At 31.9% G+C, this 16,717-nt stretch overlaps 1 non-coding gene across 1 annotated transcript; it reads left to right on the top strand.

Moving 5' to 3' along the window:
• Positions 1–16,243: 16,243 nt before the first annotated feature.
• On the top strand, positions 16,244–16,316 carry Trnar-acg (transfer RNA arginine (anticodon ACG)). Its single transcript has one exon. It is a non-coding gene; the product is annotated as a tRNA-Arg (tRNA).
• The last annotated feature ends 401 nt before the right edge of the window (positions 16,317–16,717 follow it).

The raw sequence follows: 16,717 nt of genomic DNA, 5'->3' as shown, positions 1-16,717 counted from the left end.
GATTTTGCTTTAAACAAAATCAAATAAAATAAGGACAATTAAAAGAATCGTTTTGGCATCGGAAAATAGGGACCAATTCTTTTGCGATTACGATACCGATTCCAATACTCTCAAATTTGTCGATTTTTCCGATTCCTGATTCCGATTCCAATTAATCGTCCCAACACTATTATGTATACATCTATATAAATAAAACAGTAGATGTATGTATGTGTATAAATATTTAACCGATAAACTCTCAAACTACTAGTCACACAATACTGAAATTAGCAGGAAATAGTAATCATACACCAAGGACGGTTTATAATGAGTTAAATATTTAGATGAATGAATGACGCGTACAGAAATCGGCAAGTTAAAATGCAAAATGTTCATTTCAACTTGCCCACATATTTGCATTAGTTTGCGCATGCGTAAAATTAACACCATAGCTAAAAGTGGTTTAATTTTAAAACTTTCTTATCTGTCTGTCGAGTTAGCACAAACAGAAGGAAACACTGCTGGAACGATTGGTTTCGATTCTAGCTGATAGCACCGAATTCATTTTTTTAAACTTTTGAAATTAGTACTATATATTAGGTACAATATAATATTCAATAGAGAATTGACTCTGTGATAATAAATATGAGATCTGCATAAAAGCGTATTTTATGACCGGCAAGCTTATTCATACACTAGGAGTTCTCACACAGGTTATCACCAGCGATCGCTCACTGACAATAAACTATTATAGTTCATGGAATCCGAGTGACAATAAGTCTCACGAGATTTTCAGTGGTCTCCAACTCTCGATAACCAGCAGGTGCTTTCACGTTATCTCAACAGTCGCTTACCATTGATTTCTCAATGACATCGTCGATTGATATTCCTTGGGGTTTGGGTGCGGTTTTGTTTTTTTTTTGTTCTCTATAACCGTATTTTTTTTCTATTTTAGTTGTTTTGAGAAAAAGGGGATTGCAATGATGAAGTGGCCCTTGAATCCTCAGACCTAAATCACATTAAAACTTTGTGGTCTCATTTAAGGAAAAGAGTGAGTATGCACAAATGTCTATAAAAAAAAGAAAAGAATTAGAGGCCAAACTTTATGATGAGTGGCAGAAAATATAACGATTTAGCCAATAATATGAAAAAACAAATAAAAGCTGTGATATAAACAAAACGAGGGCATGTCAAATATTGATTGTTGTTGAAATAAATTTCTAATGTTTACTTCACTATTTGTAACATTTAAATACTCACATTTGAATCATAATTCCAAGTTTTTATTGGTGTTCCATAATTTTGACCATGCCTCTATATATATATATATATATATATATATATATATATATATATATATATATATATATATATATACATATATATATATATATATATATATATATATATATATATATATATATATATATATATATATATATATATATACATATATATATATATATATATATATATATATATATATATATATATATATATATATACTAGCGTGGGTGCCCGGCGTTTCCCGGCGTTGCCCGGCTATTTGGAGATGTATGTCGAGCAAAAAAAAAAAAAAAGGTAAATTTTTTTTTAATTTGACCCCTATCATGACCCCTTAAAATTTATTGTTTTGGCTCAAATAAAGTTATTAAGTTAGATCCATGTCCAAGGAATCTATATCTAAAATTTCAAGTGTTTAGACTCAAAATTGTCGGAGGAGTTTGGTAGAGTTCTCAAAGGTCAAATTGTTGAACTTTGACCTCCTTAACAGCCAAATTTATGGCTGAAAACCAACCACCAAGATTTTCCCAAATCTAAGTACCCTGTATATCAAATTTTGAGTCTGTAGACTAAAAATTGACAGAGTTATTGCGTAGGGAAATGTACACACAGACACACATATACACAGATATACACACAGACAGACACTTTCACTTATATATATATATATATATATATATATATATATATATATATATATATATATATATATATATATAAGGCTAAATGACTGTCTGTCTCCATAATTTCAAACTCTATCTCCTCCGAAACTAAAAGTCGCCGAGCGGCGCTAGGGGCCTCAAATGATTAGATTTTTTACGGGCTGTTCTTTTATGGGTCTTTATGTGGTTGAAATAGTTTTTAAAGGGTAAAAAATGGGTAAAAATTGAAAAAATCGTTTTGCATTTTATACAATCATCTTTGTTTATTTTTAATTTTGATCAATTCATGTGCATGCCAAGTTACTACATTTGTAACGTCGCCAGCTTTTAATGCTACAGTTTTGATTCGATTCTAACTGATAGTACCCAAATACGTTTTTATTACTTTTGAAATCACGACCTTATAATAATATATAAATTATATATGGTTAAAATATCATATTTAAGCGTATTTTACGCCCTAAAAACCCGGGCAGTTTGCCGCTAGTATATATATATATATATATATATATATATATATATATATATATATATATGAAATAAAATGGAGGTGGAAGGACCTGGATACTCAACGTTTCGCCCGATTTATGCGGGCTTCTTCAAGAGGGATGGTCATTGACGAGAGAGTCGGAGGATTGGGGCTATATATAATGATGGGGGAGAGCAGCGTGTTTTCCTTATGTAAATTAGATGTCATATATACATGTATATACATTTTATGAGAGAAGAACTAATTAGAGTAAACTAGTGTAGTGGATTACGTCTAAAAGATAAAATATCGTAGAGATTAAAAATTGTGTTTGGAAATATAGCGGTGATAGATTAAATAAATAAAATGACACAAGATTACGAAAGAATTTTTTTTTTTTTTTTTTCGTAATCTCGTGTCATTTTATTTATTTAATCTATCACCGCTATATTTCCAAACACAATTTTTAATCTCCACGATATTTTATCTTTTAGACGTAATCCACTACACTAGTTTACTCTAATTAGTTCTTCTCTCATAAAATGTATATACATGTATATATGACATCTAATTTACATAAGAAAAACACGCTGCTCTCCCCCATCATTATATATAGCCCCAATCCTCCGACTCTCTCGTCAATGACCATCCCTCTTGAAGAAGCCCGCATAAATCGGGCGAAACGTTGAGTATCCAGGTCCTTCCACCTCCATTTTATTTCATATCGTCGGATTTAATCCAGCTCAACAATCATATATATATATATATATATATATATATATATATATATATATATATATATATATATATATATATATGTGTGTGTGTGTGTGTGTGTGTGTGTGTTTGTGTGTGTGTATAGTCATCCACAGACAGACTATTTCACAACTCTTCGTTGCATCTACACTAGCAACTACCCCAAGTCAGGATTGAAACTCGACCGCTTAGGCGACAGTCAGCGCTGCTCACCATTACACTTTTGCACTGCTGGTAAGGTAGATATGCGAAATTACAATGTTTAAACATTGTCCTATTTATTTACACAAAGAGCATTGCTTTATATGCTAGTGGCACTTTGTTATTTCGCTTCATAATATGCTCAACCCAAGATATGGAATATATACGTGTATTTGTAGCATGTTTTCATTTAGTATTTAATAGCCACAAGTATCGAATAGCCGAAATTATTGAATAGCCCAAATTATTGAATAGCCCAAATTGTTGAAGAGCCCAAAGCATTTAATTGCCCAAAGTATTGAATAACCCAAATTATTGAATAACCCAAAGTATTGAATAGCCCAAATTATTGAATAACCCAAAATATTGAATAGTCCAAAGTAGTGAATAATCCAAAGTATTGAATAGCCCAAATTATTGAATAACCCAAAATATTGAATAGCCCAAAGTAGTGAATAACCCAAAGTATTGAATAACCCAAAGTATTGAATAGCCCAAATTATTGAATAACCCAAAATATTGAATAGCCCAAAGTAGTGAATAACCCAAAGTATTGAATAACCCAAAGTATTGAATAACCCAAAGTATTGAATATCCCAAATTATTGAATAACCCCAAATATTGAATAACCCAAAGTAGTGAATAACCCAAAGTATTGAATATCCCAAAGTATTAAATAACCCAAAATATTGAATAACCCAAAGTATTGAATAACCCAAAGTATTGAATAGCCCAAATTATTGAATAACCCAAAATATTGAATAGCCCAAAGTAGTGAATAACCCAAAGTATTGAATAGCCCAAAGTATTTAATAGCCAAAGTATTGAATAATCCAAAGTATTGAATAGCCCAAAGTATTAAATAACCCAAAATATTGAATAGCCCAAAGTAGTGAATAACCCAAAATATTGAATAACCCAAAGTATTGAATAACCCAAAATAGTGAATAGCCCAAAGTATTGAATAACCCAAAGTATTGAATAGCCCAAAGTGTTAATATAAATATTTTGTAAAATTTTCGAAGCGTTAGTATTTCGGTCGAATCAGTTCCGTTCCGTTTTTCTTTCTTTTTTTTCTGTGAATACTTCTGATTTGATTCAGCAGTTATTCATCAAGCGAGCTAAGTTTGACGTGTATACATGTCTTTGTTGTTGAGAATTTTAACTGCTAATAATTAACGACTATTAAGATAAACGTCTGTAGTGATGCGATGTTACATGCGAACGTGATAACGTGTAGATTTTAAAAAAGGTGATTTATTTTACAGCAAAAAATTTGCTAATGTTATTATTACACTAGACGCTTATGACGATTTTCTTAATATCAATTGTTGTACGCCTAGTTTTTAATTAAATGGCTTCAAGTCGTTTTTTTTATGTTGGTACCGTAGTTTATTATTTTTTTATCAATAACTAAAATGTGTTTATATTGAAAAGGGAGCAGCCATGTTTCTTTTTAGGTGTTGACAAATTGAGCTAGTGTCGGTGAGGTGTAAGGTGAGCCTATGCACATATACTCAGAACCACGAAATCCAACTATAAAATCAGCGATTGACATTAAAATCTTATTAAAAAATTTGCCGGTCTACGAAAAAAATTAGATTATTATTGATAACATTTACAATAATGCAACCCTCCCTCTATTATAAACTAGCGGGGTTAACTGACGTTGCCCGGGATTGAATGATGATCAACGAATGGTTCACATTCTTCTATTTTTATTACCATCGAATTCGATGAAATAGTCCATTTTTCAATCAAATCGATTGGATGCCTGCTCTAATTGGGGGCCCACCACGATACACGTGAAGGAAGTTTCACATGCGTCTCATAGTGACTGATTTCATAATACATTGTTCTGTGCATTGCACTGTAGAGAACCTATTGTTAATTTTACATAATTATTTTGTATATAATGGCTTGAATTAAGATTTAAAATGCAAAAGTCAAGTATCATGCTTCAATTGTGCTCTGAACAGAAACATTCATTTCGAAAGCGCCCTTATCAGATCAAAGAACCTACTGTTGATTTCATATGCCTGGTATTACTGGTTGTGCGGTGAAAATGGGTTGAATTAAAGTTTAAAATAAAAAAGTCAAGTATCATATGGCAAACCACTTATAATTCAATGGCTGTAAGTTTTTTTTTCAAGAATAAACAATTATAAACTGACGACTCATAGAAATCTATCTATATTCTTTTTTTCATTTTAATATACTTTCATAGAAATGTTTCTGTTATGTCACAAAAAAATATTGTCTTTACGTCACAAGTGTCATGCTCATACATTAATTCCATAGCTAATATAACATACCGACCCCTTAGGGGATGTTTTGCAACTATTCTGTCTTACAACTATACTGTCGCAATTTTCTCACAAATAAATCAAATTTGACCTGTTGACAACGTATTTTTTTTTACTATGTACATTTTCAGCGGCCTAATTTTTTTTGCGTTTTAAATTATCCAAATAAACTATTGTTAATACATTCTGCATTTTTTTACATCGTTCATTTCCGTATTACGTTTAAGTTATTTTAACGATATTTTTTTACAAATAAATCTACTATTTTACAATGTATTGTTTTACTGTGTACGTTTTCAGCGACCCAATTATTTTTATTTTAAAATTTTTTTTCACGTTTAAATTAAAAGATATTTCAAAATTTGAATTTAACATCAAGTATTATGGTATCTGTTCAGTACACATTTATCTATAAGTATGGCAAACCACTTATAATTCAATGGCTGTAAGTTTTTTTTTTTCAAGAATAGACAATTATAAACAGAACGACTCATAGAAATCTATCTATATTCTTTTTTCATTTTAATATACTTTCAAAGAAATGTTTCTGTTACGTCACAAAAAACTATTTTCTTTACGCCAAAAGTGTCACGCTCATATATTAATTCCATAGTTAATATATACTGACCCAACGGGTCATGGGTAGTCTAGTATAATATAAAGCTGAATGTCTGTGTGTCTATGTGTGTGTGTCTGGTCACGAACAGGCTCCTACATGGTAGACTATTTTGAAAAACTGATTACATATAATGATAGAAGACGTATCGAGAGACAGGAATGGGTAGGTTTGATCTGGCAGAACGGTGGTGGTAAAATTGTGGGGTTTGCGTTCGCGCCTGGTCCACAAAGTATGGAAATAAAAAATTAAAAAATTAAAAAAAAGCACGTTTACAAGTGTTTTTGATATAGATGTACATAAAAATACTTTGATAAGAATGTTTTAAGTTAAATAGGAATGGTATAATAAAATTGTGGGGTCTGCGTTCGCGCCTGGCCTCCATGGAATGGAAATAGGCACAAACCTTAATAAAGACTTTTCATGTCTATCTGCGTAAGTATACTTTGATAATTATGTTTCAGTTTGAAGAAATATGGTATAATAAAATTATGGGGTGTTCGTTCGCGCCTGACCTCCATAGAATGGAAATATGTCACAAAGTTTAACAAGGTCTTTTAATATAGATCCACAGAATATTGTGATAAGTGTTTCAGTGTGAACAGGTATGGTATAATAAATTATGGGGTTTATCTATTTTATTTTTACTTTCCTCATATTTTGCTTTGGTTTTGATACCCCAAAATTCGAAGCTATCTCATTACAACCCTTCCTTTTCATAACCTATCATACTTTCACGAATCAGAGTCCAATCAACGACGGGTACATTTGCTAGTATATATATATATATATATATATATATATATATATATATATATATATAAATACATGTATATATACGTATATATATACATATATATATAAATAAACATATATATACGTATATATATAAATACATATATATATACGTATATATATACATATATACATATATATAAATACATATATATATACGTATATATATACATACATATATATATATGTATATATATGTATTTTTATATATATGTATATATATATGCGTATATATATATATGTATATATATATATATATATATATATATATATATATATATATTGCACATTACATAGTTAAAACAAAAGGTAATTTAAAGATTTTCAGATATGCACTATGATATCAAATAATAATTGCAATTCTTACATTATATTTTGAAAGAAGAAGGAGTAAAGGATAAAAGATTAAACTAGAAAAGAGGATTAGGGCTCCTAGCGAGACCTCTATAAAATATACCTACCGCATAGGGATGTAGAGAAAGAAGTCATTATGAATTAATGTTTCGTTTAATCAATAAGATAATTATGTATGAGGATGGAATATTCAAATATATCAAATACAACCTGGCAACGCCGGGTACATCGGCTAGTATAGAAATAAAATATAAAACTGAAAGTAGAGGAAAATGGGATAAGACAGATTTCCAAAATATATTTATACAAGTTCCAGTGAAGTTCTCGGCTCTCTCATCTATCTTTCCTATCTTTTACTTTCTTCTTGTGTTATTGGTTTTTTTTTTTTTTTTTAATAAATCCCATTATTTCATATTTTTTAAAAATATTACTCACACATATATTACCCTTCCGATTCACACTGATATATTTTACGTACTTTTAATTATCTTATTCCTTCATTTTCATTTCATATATGAATGTCATAAGCCAGTTTTTTTTTTGTTTTTTTTTTAATATTTTCATTTGGTATAATCCTTGCTATTCTCCTATTCTGATGAGAAACATTTAGCTTCGAAATGTCATGGTCTAAATGGTTTTTCTTAATTTTCTCATTTACTTTTCCTTATTGTTCTGATGATGTAATAAAGTTAAATATAACGTTTATTTTTTATTTTCCATTGAATATATTTGCTGGCTCCTCTTAATAGTGTTGAGCTTTCCTCATCTTGATGTTTTTCTTTGTTAAAGATTTACTCTTTGATAACATGATTATATAACACACACACACACACACACACACACACACACACACACACACACACACACACACATATATATATATATAAAAGTGACCGTGTGTGTGTGTGTGTCTGTGTGTGTGTCTGGGTGTGTCTGTGTGTGTGTACATTTTCCTACGCAATAACTCTGTCAATTTTTAGTCTACAGACTCGAAATTTGATATACAGGGTACTGAGATTTGGGAAAATCGATGTGATCGGTTTTCGGGCCAGAAATTTGGCGATTAAGAGGTCAACGTTCAACGATTTGACCTTTGAGAATTTGAAATTTTGGGTCTACGCACTTAAAATTTTAGATGTAGGCTCCTTGGACATGGATCTAACTTAATAACTTGATTTGAGCCCAAAACAATAAATTTTAAGGGGTCATAATAGGGGTCAAATTTAAAAAAATTGACATCTGCGGTCTCTTTCAAATTACTCAGACAATTTCTGGTCTAAATATTTTAAATTTTACATAAAGGGTATTCATAGATAGGGCAAGCTTTTTCATCAGTTTGGGTCGAAAATTTTAAGTCACCAATATATAAATGTATGTATGTCTGTTTGCATGTCTGCCTTAAACTTTCAATAGAAGCAACGGATTTTACCAAGATCAGTATCGTTTTGAAGTACGACCTTTCATACGAAAAATATCGAAAAATTGGCTAAAAACATTAATACATTCCCCTTCAACTATGCACTTTTCTACAGGGGGGGGTAACTTTTTTCGCTGATATTTTTAAAAGTTATCCTCTCCTTTAGATTAACTAGCCTTAATTTTAAAAAAAAAATGTCCCTTCCGGTTTGGCGGTGGTCGTAACAGCATAAACGCTAGGTTTTGCTCCGTTCTTTTCCTCCTTTGCGGTACGGGTTCGAGCCTGCCCTCCTATTACCACTTTTTTTTTTTTTTACTCAACATACACATCCAAACACCCGGGCAACGCTGGGCTGAAATGCTAGTATATCTATAAAAGTTAACGTGCCTGTGTGTGTGACTTTCTGTGTACATTTCCCTACGCAATAACTCTGTCAATTTAAAGTCTACAGACTCGAAATTTGACATATAGGGTACTGAGATTTGGGAAAATCTATTTGATCGGTTTTCGGCCAGAAATTTGGCTGTTAAGGGGTCAAAGTTCAACGATTTGACCTTTGAGAACTCTAACAAACTTCTCCGACAATTTTGGGTCTAAACACTTGAAATTTTAGATATAGGTTCCTTGGACATGGATCTAACTTAATAACTTGATTTGAGCCCAAAACAATACATGTTTAGGGGTGATAATAGGGATCAAATTTAAAAAAAAATTGACCTCTGCGGTCTCTACCAAATTATTTCTGGTCTAAACATTTGAAATTTTACATAAAGCGTGTTCAGAGATAGGGTAAGCTTTTTAATCGGTTTGGATCGAAATTTTTTAGTTACCAATATATAAATGTATGTATGTCTGTTTGCATGTCTGCCTCAAACTTTCAATAGAGGCGACGGATTTTACCAAGATCAGTATCGTTTTAAAGTTCGACCTTTCAGACGACAAATATCGAAAAATTGGCTAAAAACATTAATACATTCACCTTCAACTGGGCAAAGGGGGGATTACTTTTTTCGCCGATAGTTTTGAAAGTCATCCTCTCCTTTCGATTGTCTAGCCTTAATTTAAACGTCACTTCCTGTTTGGCGGTGGTCGTAACAGCAAAAACGTCAGGTTTTTTCCCCCCGTTCTTTTTCTCCTTCGCGGTACAGGTTCGAGCCCGCCTTCCTACTATCACAATTTTTTTTTGCTCAACAGACACATCGAAACCCCTGGGCAACGCCGAGCTGAAATGCTAGTATATATATATATATATATGTATATATATATATATATATATATATTATTTCATGTATCCACATTAAATAACACAAAGAAATATAATATTTTATGTATTGCTTTTCAGTATTCACTTCAACAGTGTTCAATACGTAAGTAAGGCTAGGTATTAAGTTTTGAAAATATATATGTACTAGCATGGGTACCCAGCGTTGCCTGGGTTGACATGAAGTTCTGTTTGAAACACACCTGTATACTAATCATTTTCATCATGGGCAAGGTGGATACCCCCACAACAAAAATAAAAGAACGGATGAAAACATGTAAATGTAATCGCCCCAAAAAGAAGTATTGATACCCTCTCCACAAGATATTTCGACAGAAGGGCTACAAAGAGAAGGAACTATTCTCCGGATATTGAGCACTGGAAAGACTCCCCCCCCTGCAAATAAAAGATAATTAAAAATAAATCATTACAACTTTGTTGCAATAAAAATAGCAGCGAATGCCCGTGCGATCGCAACAAAAAAAGAAAAAAAAAAAAAGATCTACCAAAAATTAATTCCAAAAACAATTAAATGACATTTTTCGTCATTTTATATTTCTAATGTAATCCCCCCCCCCACAAAAAAATTGAATTTGTCATATTTTGGGGTTCGTTCTGTTTATAAAATTGTTAGGTGAAAGTACAGAATTGTTTCATAAAAATTAATTAAATTTATCGTTATTTCATGCTTCAAATGTAATTCTTGCCCCCCCCCACCACAAAAAACTAAAAGTTTGTCTATTTGTCCTGTTTTGTTCGATCGCCAAACTTGAAAAAATGCTAGAGATGACATGTCTGGTTGAACGCTTTGGAAAGTGATCCCCTATTTTTTGAAAAATTAATTTTTCATATCATGAAAACTACTTATCTGCCCCAAATTTAAATGTGATATTCGTTTTCAGCACCATCGAAAACCATTAAAAGTTGTCATTTTCAAGTTTTTTGAGGAGTTGGAAAGAAACTTGACATTGACCATTTTTTTTCTAGGGGTTAAACGACGCTGGGTCATGTCGTAAAAATTGAGCATTTTTAATTTAAGATATTAAATAAATTATAAAGAAAATCTATTTCGTAGGCAATTAAACACACTGGCTATGGTATAATTATTATAATAAATCCTGGGCAACACCGATTAAATTTTATCAACAAAAAGAGCAGAGGATGATGGATTTGGTTCACATGTGTCTCTGACTAACTCTGCCCTCGCGAGGATGCAAGTAAATGAGGACATTAGTTTTAATTATTTTTCTCTAACAAATAAAAAAGGTTACTTAAAAATTAAGAATATGCGGTAAAAAAATTTCCTCCGAATTAAAAATAAAAATAATAATTCAGCTTAGAATAATATTTCGAAATGAAAACAAATATTTAATAACGTGCTCCGTTTCAATAAAACTATCACAGTTATTTCTCCTTTCAGATTCTCGTTTCAGATTTCAGATAAAATCAGTTAAATCAAATATAACTTGAAATTTAAATAAACTTTTAATTAGTACAGTTGAAACAAAGCTATTAGGTCGAATAAGTAATGTCATCGAAGTAATTATTTAAATAGATTTAATTTAATGTGATATGTTAATGACCGTAACTCAATAATGTAAATGTGGTTTGAAGAATGTTATATATTGAAAGTCCGTATACAATATAATGACTCCTTTGGCAGAAGTATCCTAACATGGGCTTTAATATTTCTTGACCAGGAGAGGTGTACACACATTTGGCCTTTATATTTCTTTTATCATTGGAAGTTGTACACACAGACACACACACGAACGCTACTACTTTATATATAGAGATGGTAATTGAACTAGACAGAACCTTCCACGTTTCATCCCCGTAAGGAATCGTCAGGCTAAAATGCATGGAATTCGTGTTATCGGGTGTTTTTATATATAAATAAAGCTGTTTCGCTATATCAAAATTTTTCAATGTGGTTATACTAGTGGACATCCCAAACCAAGGATCGAACCTACAACCATATAGTTTACAGTGGGTAGTTCTAACCACCGAAGAGAAGCCGTTGCTCAATAATATCTTAATGTTTTTTTTTTTATATAAGGATTGACCAATACTAGAGAGTAATCAATTTGTTAACTTACGAGGAGATTCGCATCGCGCTAAATAGTAGCATGTCATTAATAACAGTGCTCAACACGAGAACGGGGTGAGATTTATATAGTAAACTATATATCGCTGTTTCACTGTACACAGTTTTTCAGTATGGCTAGACTAGCACACACCCAAAGCCAGGAATTGAAACTATAACTATGTTCGGCATTTCTAACCTCTGAACCACTAAACCACTAGACGAGAAACGGTTGTAAATAATATCCCAATATTTTTATATAAGCATTTACCGCTAATACACACTGCTCCTTTTGTTTATTAAAAAAAAAAAAAAACGCTTTCCATAAAGCTAAATAGTAGCGGGCGATATCATAAACGACAGTTCTCAACTCGCGAATAGGGGGGAGGGTACGCTATAGATACATAAATCGCTAGATAGATAAGAGAGAGAGAGAGAGAGAGAGAGAGAAAGAAAGAGAAGGGGTGGAGAAAAATGAGAGACACACACCTGTGAGATTTCGATTCGTATGTTTCGAATACAAACATTATAAATCTGGCAAGCTGTCGCCATGTTTATGCATAATTGTCAGTCCGGGTCGGCCGAATATGTGAACTACTTTGCTTGAAGCAACGTTGGGTTAAGGCTGAGCGCTGAAATATAACTGGTGAAGAATGATAAAATTTCTTACTGAATTATTTTCGAAATCGACAAAACGTTTTCCTACTTACGTAACAATTAAAACATATGAGATTGTTTCAGTAACATAGATAAAAATACTGTACACACACATAGCTACATCTACATATACATCTACAATTTTATATAAAAGTCATTGTGTGTGTATGAGTTTCTTCCGTATAGGTTCCGAAACGGCTGAGTCTATCTTTTGCAAATTTCACGCAATGCTAATTTATGTGTCTGGCAGTGTTCTTAGATATCTTTTGTACAGAACTTCATAAGTATTGAAAATCAAAAGAATCCAATCTTAAAAATAGTCTGTTCCCTCTTATAAATAAAAAAGAAGAATTTTTACAGAAGAATATTTTACGTTACACCGGAAAAGGGAAATAATGAGATATCAGCAAATCATTTTTTTAATTTTTTTTTTATTACATTTTCACCCCAAACAAGGCTAATTGCCACTTTGGTGTAGGGGGCTACTATCAGGGGCAACAACTACTGGGGTACTATGTAGGGATTTGGGCAGCAAGATGTCGGTTCACGTTACACTTGAACTTCTGCACGTCAGTACTGTTGGGGAAGCAGGGACCGGGAATGGAATTCCAGAGTCTAGCGGTTCTGGGGAAGAAACTATTGGAGTAAAAAGATCTTTTACATCTAGGGATCTCTACAGTGTGTGTGTGTGTGTATATGTGTAATCATTTCTTCTAAAGAAAAAACAGATGTATTGTCACCTGGACGTATAGCTCAGTGGTAGACCATGCGACTACAGATCGAATGATCCCCTGTTTATGCCCGGTGTACTTCACCATTTTATTTTAATTTCTTCTTAATAGTTAGTTTAATTTATCATAAAAAATGATATCATTTAAAATCGGCACAAAACATTTCTTCGTTTGCATATTTTAAAAGTAAACAGTAATCAAAACTTATTTTTCCAGGGTATTCACCGTCAAACCCAAATATCAGCTGACGTGATATTGTAAACAAACACAGACGGAATTTGATGAACGACATTATCATTATTATGTTTCATTTTTTATTTTGTGAAATAGTTCACCGAGCAAATTATTCCTCATAAATCAATAGAGGATTGATTCTATGATAATACATACGCAATCTGCATGAATTAAAATGTCATGTTTAAGCGATTTGTACGACCGGGCCACATCGGGCGGTCAGCTAGTCTCTCTCTCTCTCTCTCTCTCTCTCTATATATATATATATATATATATATATATATATATATATACATATATATATATGCACATACATATATATATACACACGCACATATATATACACGCACATATACACACACATATATATATACACACGCACATATACACACACACACGCACACACACAAACATACACACACGCACGCACACACACACACACACACACACACACACACATATATATATATATATATATATATATATATATATATATATATAAATAAGGGGGTAGTCACCAACAATGTGTATTTTTTAATATTATTTTATTATTCCGTGTCTTGGTTTTTCATTGAGAATTATGTTTGGATCATTGTAATAATGTTTTTAAATCATTGAAATCGTTTTTACGCGTTTCAGACGTTCTGTGAAGCGTCCTTGTGTATATATATATATATATATATATATATATATATATATATATATATATATATATATATATATATATATATATAACGGTTATAGTTATGATTAAGAGGGGAAAAATCTCCATTCCATCACATACTCTTTCTCTTAATCGTGATCCTTGCATCAATTTAAATTTGTTGTGCAAGGTTCGGAACCAGATAGCTGTTTTAGTCCTTTATAAATTTATCATATTCTAAACTAAATACAGCACACACACACACACACACACACACACACACACACACACATATATATATATATATATATATATATATATATATATATATATATATATATAAATTACTGTTTTTACTTAATGTATCGTTGTCTGGGAACCAACACGTTGTATGTTTCAGTCGCATAGCAGACAAAGAATAGAACGGAACTTCAACTCGTTTATTTTGTTCTACAACGGCATTTATTTCCTCATTCTCTCATTACCGCTTTTGTATCCCTCACGTGAACGTGCTTTTGAACGTTATCCAAGCCTGTCACGTGATCTCGAAATTATTCCCGTCTCTAACGGTATCTTCTTTTAAGAGTCTCCATTTTTACCTACTTATGACGTCATTTCGCATGCATCTGCATACGCGCGTCCGCGCTATGTTACATTTATATATATATATGTATATACTAGCATGGGTGCCCGGCGTTGCCCAGGTATCTGGAGGTGTATGTTGAGCAAAAAAAAAAAGCGGTCAATTTTTTAAAATTTGACCCCTATTATGACCTCTTAAAATTTATTGTTTTGGGCTCAAATAAAGTTATTAAGTTAGATCCATGTCCAATGAACTTATATCTAAAAGTTTTAGTGTTTAGACTGAAAATTGTCGGAGGAGTTTGGTAGAGTTCTCAAAAGTTACATCCTGAACTTTGACCCCTTAATCGCTAAATTTCTTCCCAAAAACCAATCACGTCGATTTTCTCATATCTCAGTACTCTGTATATCAAATTTCGACTCTGTAGACTAAAAATTGACAGAGTTATTGCGTAGGGAAATGTACACACACAGACACACAGATACACAGATACACACACAGACAGACACTTTCACTTATATATATATATATATATATATATATATATATATATATATATATATGTGTGTGTGTGTGTGTGTGTGTGTGTGTATGTGTGTGTATGTGCGTGTGTGTGTGTACATAAGTTGTTGTTTTCTATGTAAAGAAAGAAGAAAAAGAGGGAGATCACTCATGTGACCGATATGGCAAGGGAGAGAAGAAAGAAAGTACTGTTTATGTGAATTAATTAAATTGCAATAAAGAATTACAATTTATGTAATAATAAATTCAAGTTAAAATAGTAATAAAAACTGAATTATGCATGGATTAAAAGTCAGGTCAAATCAGCAATTAATACAACCCAGAATGGAAGATATATATTTTTGTAATAGTTTCATATCAAAATTTAATAAATATATAGACATTTGCAAGATATATTTTAATCTATCCATACTATTAATAAAATTCTAAATGTTTATGTATTTATGTTTGTGTGTATATATACCAATAAAACTTTCGAACGGATGCACCGAATTGAAAAATTCTTTTTTACCCTGAAGCGTGTGAGTCCCTTGATTGCCCTATATATGGTTCGTAAGTCACACAAAAAGCCCGAAATAAGGGTTTGGGGGCCGTTTCGTGCAATTGTCGAAAAAGTTACCTCCCCATGTCAACAGAATTTAGCATTGTCTGTATACAGTCGCGGTAACATCTTTCAGCATGCAGACAGGACTTGTGGTGCAATGGATTACGCGTCTGACTACGACTCAGAAGAATCAAGGTTCGAATCCTGGCAAGTCCGTAATAATTTTAACCATCATTTTATCCAATGTTTACTCATTAGCCTTACCCTTTGTTTTTTCTGTGATTTTGTTTTGTGTATATGGGAATTTCCCATACTCTGAGTTCACAAGGTAAGCGTTGATGGTAAGACGATGTTGAGTGTACTTGATTTTGTGTTTGACTCGTGAATAATATTGAAATCGCCTCATTACTAGTGCGCAGGTCTGTTTTTTCCCCCCAATTATTTAAGCTATATTTTAAACATGTCAGAGTTTGATTCATTCAAAGTATGTTTCATCTCGGATCTATACTGTTAATCAAATTCTAAATGTTTACACACACACACACACACGCACACACACACATATATATATACACACACATATATATATATGTATATATATATGTATATATATGTAT

Source organism: Euprymna scolopes, chromosome 1, assembly GCF_053919585.1.
Source record: "Euprymna scolopes isolate OS-2025 chromosome 1, ASM5391958v1, whole genome shotgun sequence".
Lineage (NCBI taxonomy): Eukaryota > Metazoa > Mollusca > Cephalopoda > Sepiida > Sepiolidae > Euprymna > Euprymna scolopes.
Note: the sequence above shows the minus strand (reverse complement) of the source record. Positions and strands in the feature narration are given on the sequence as shown.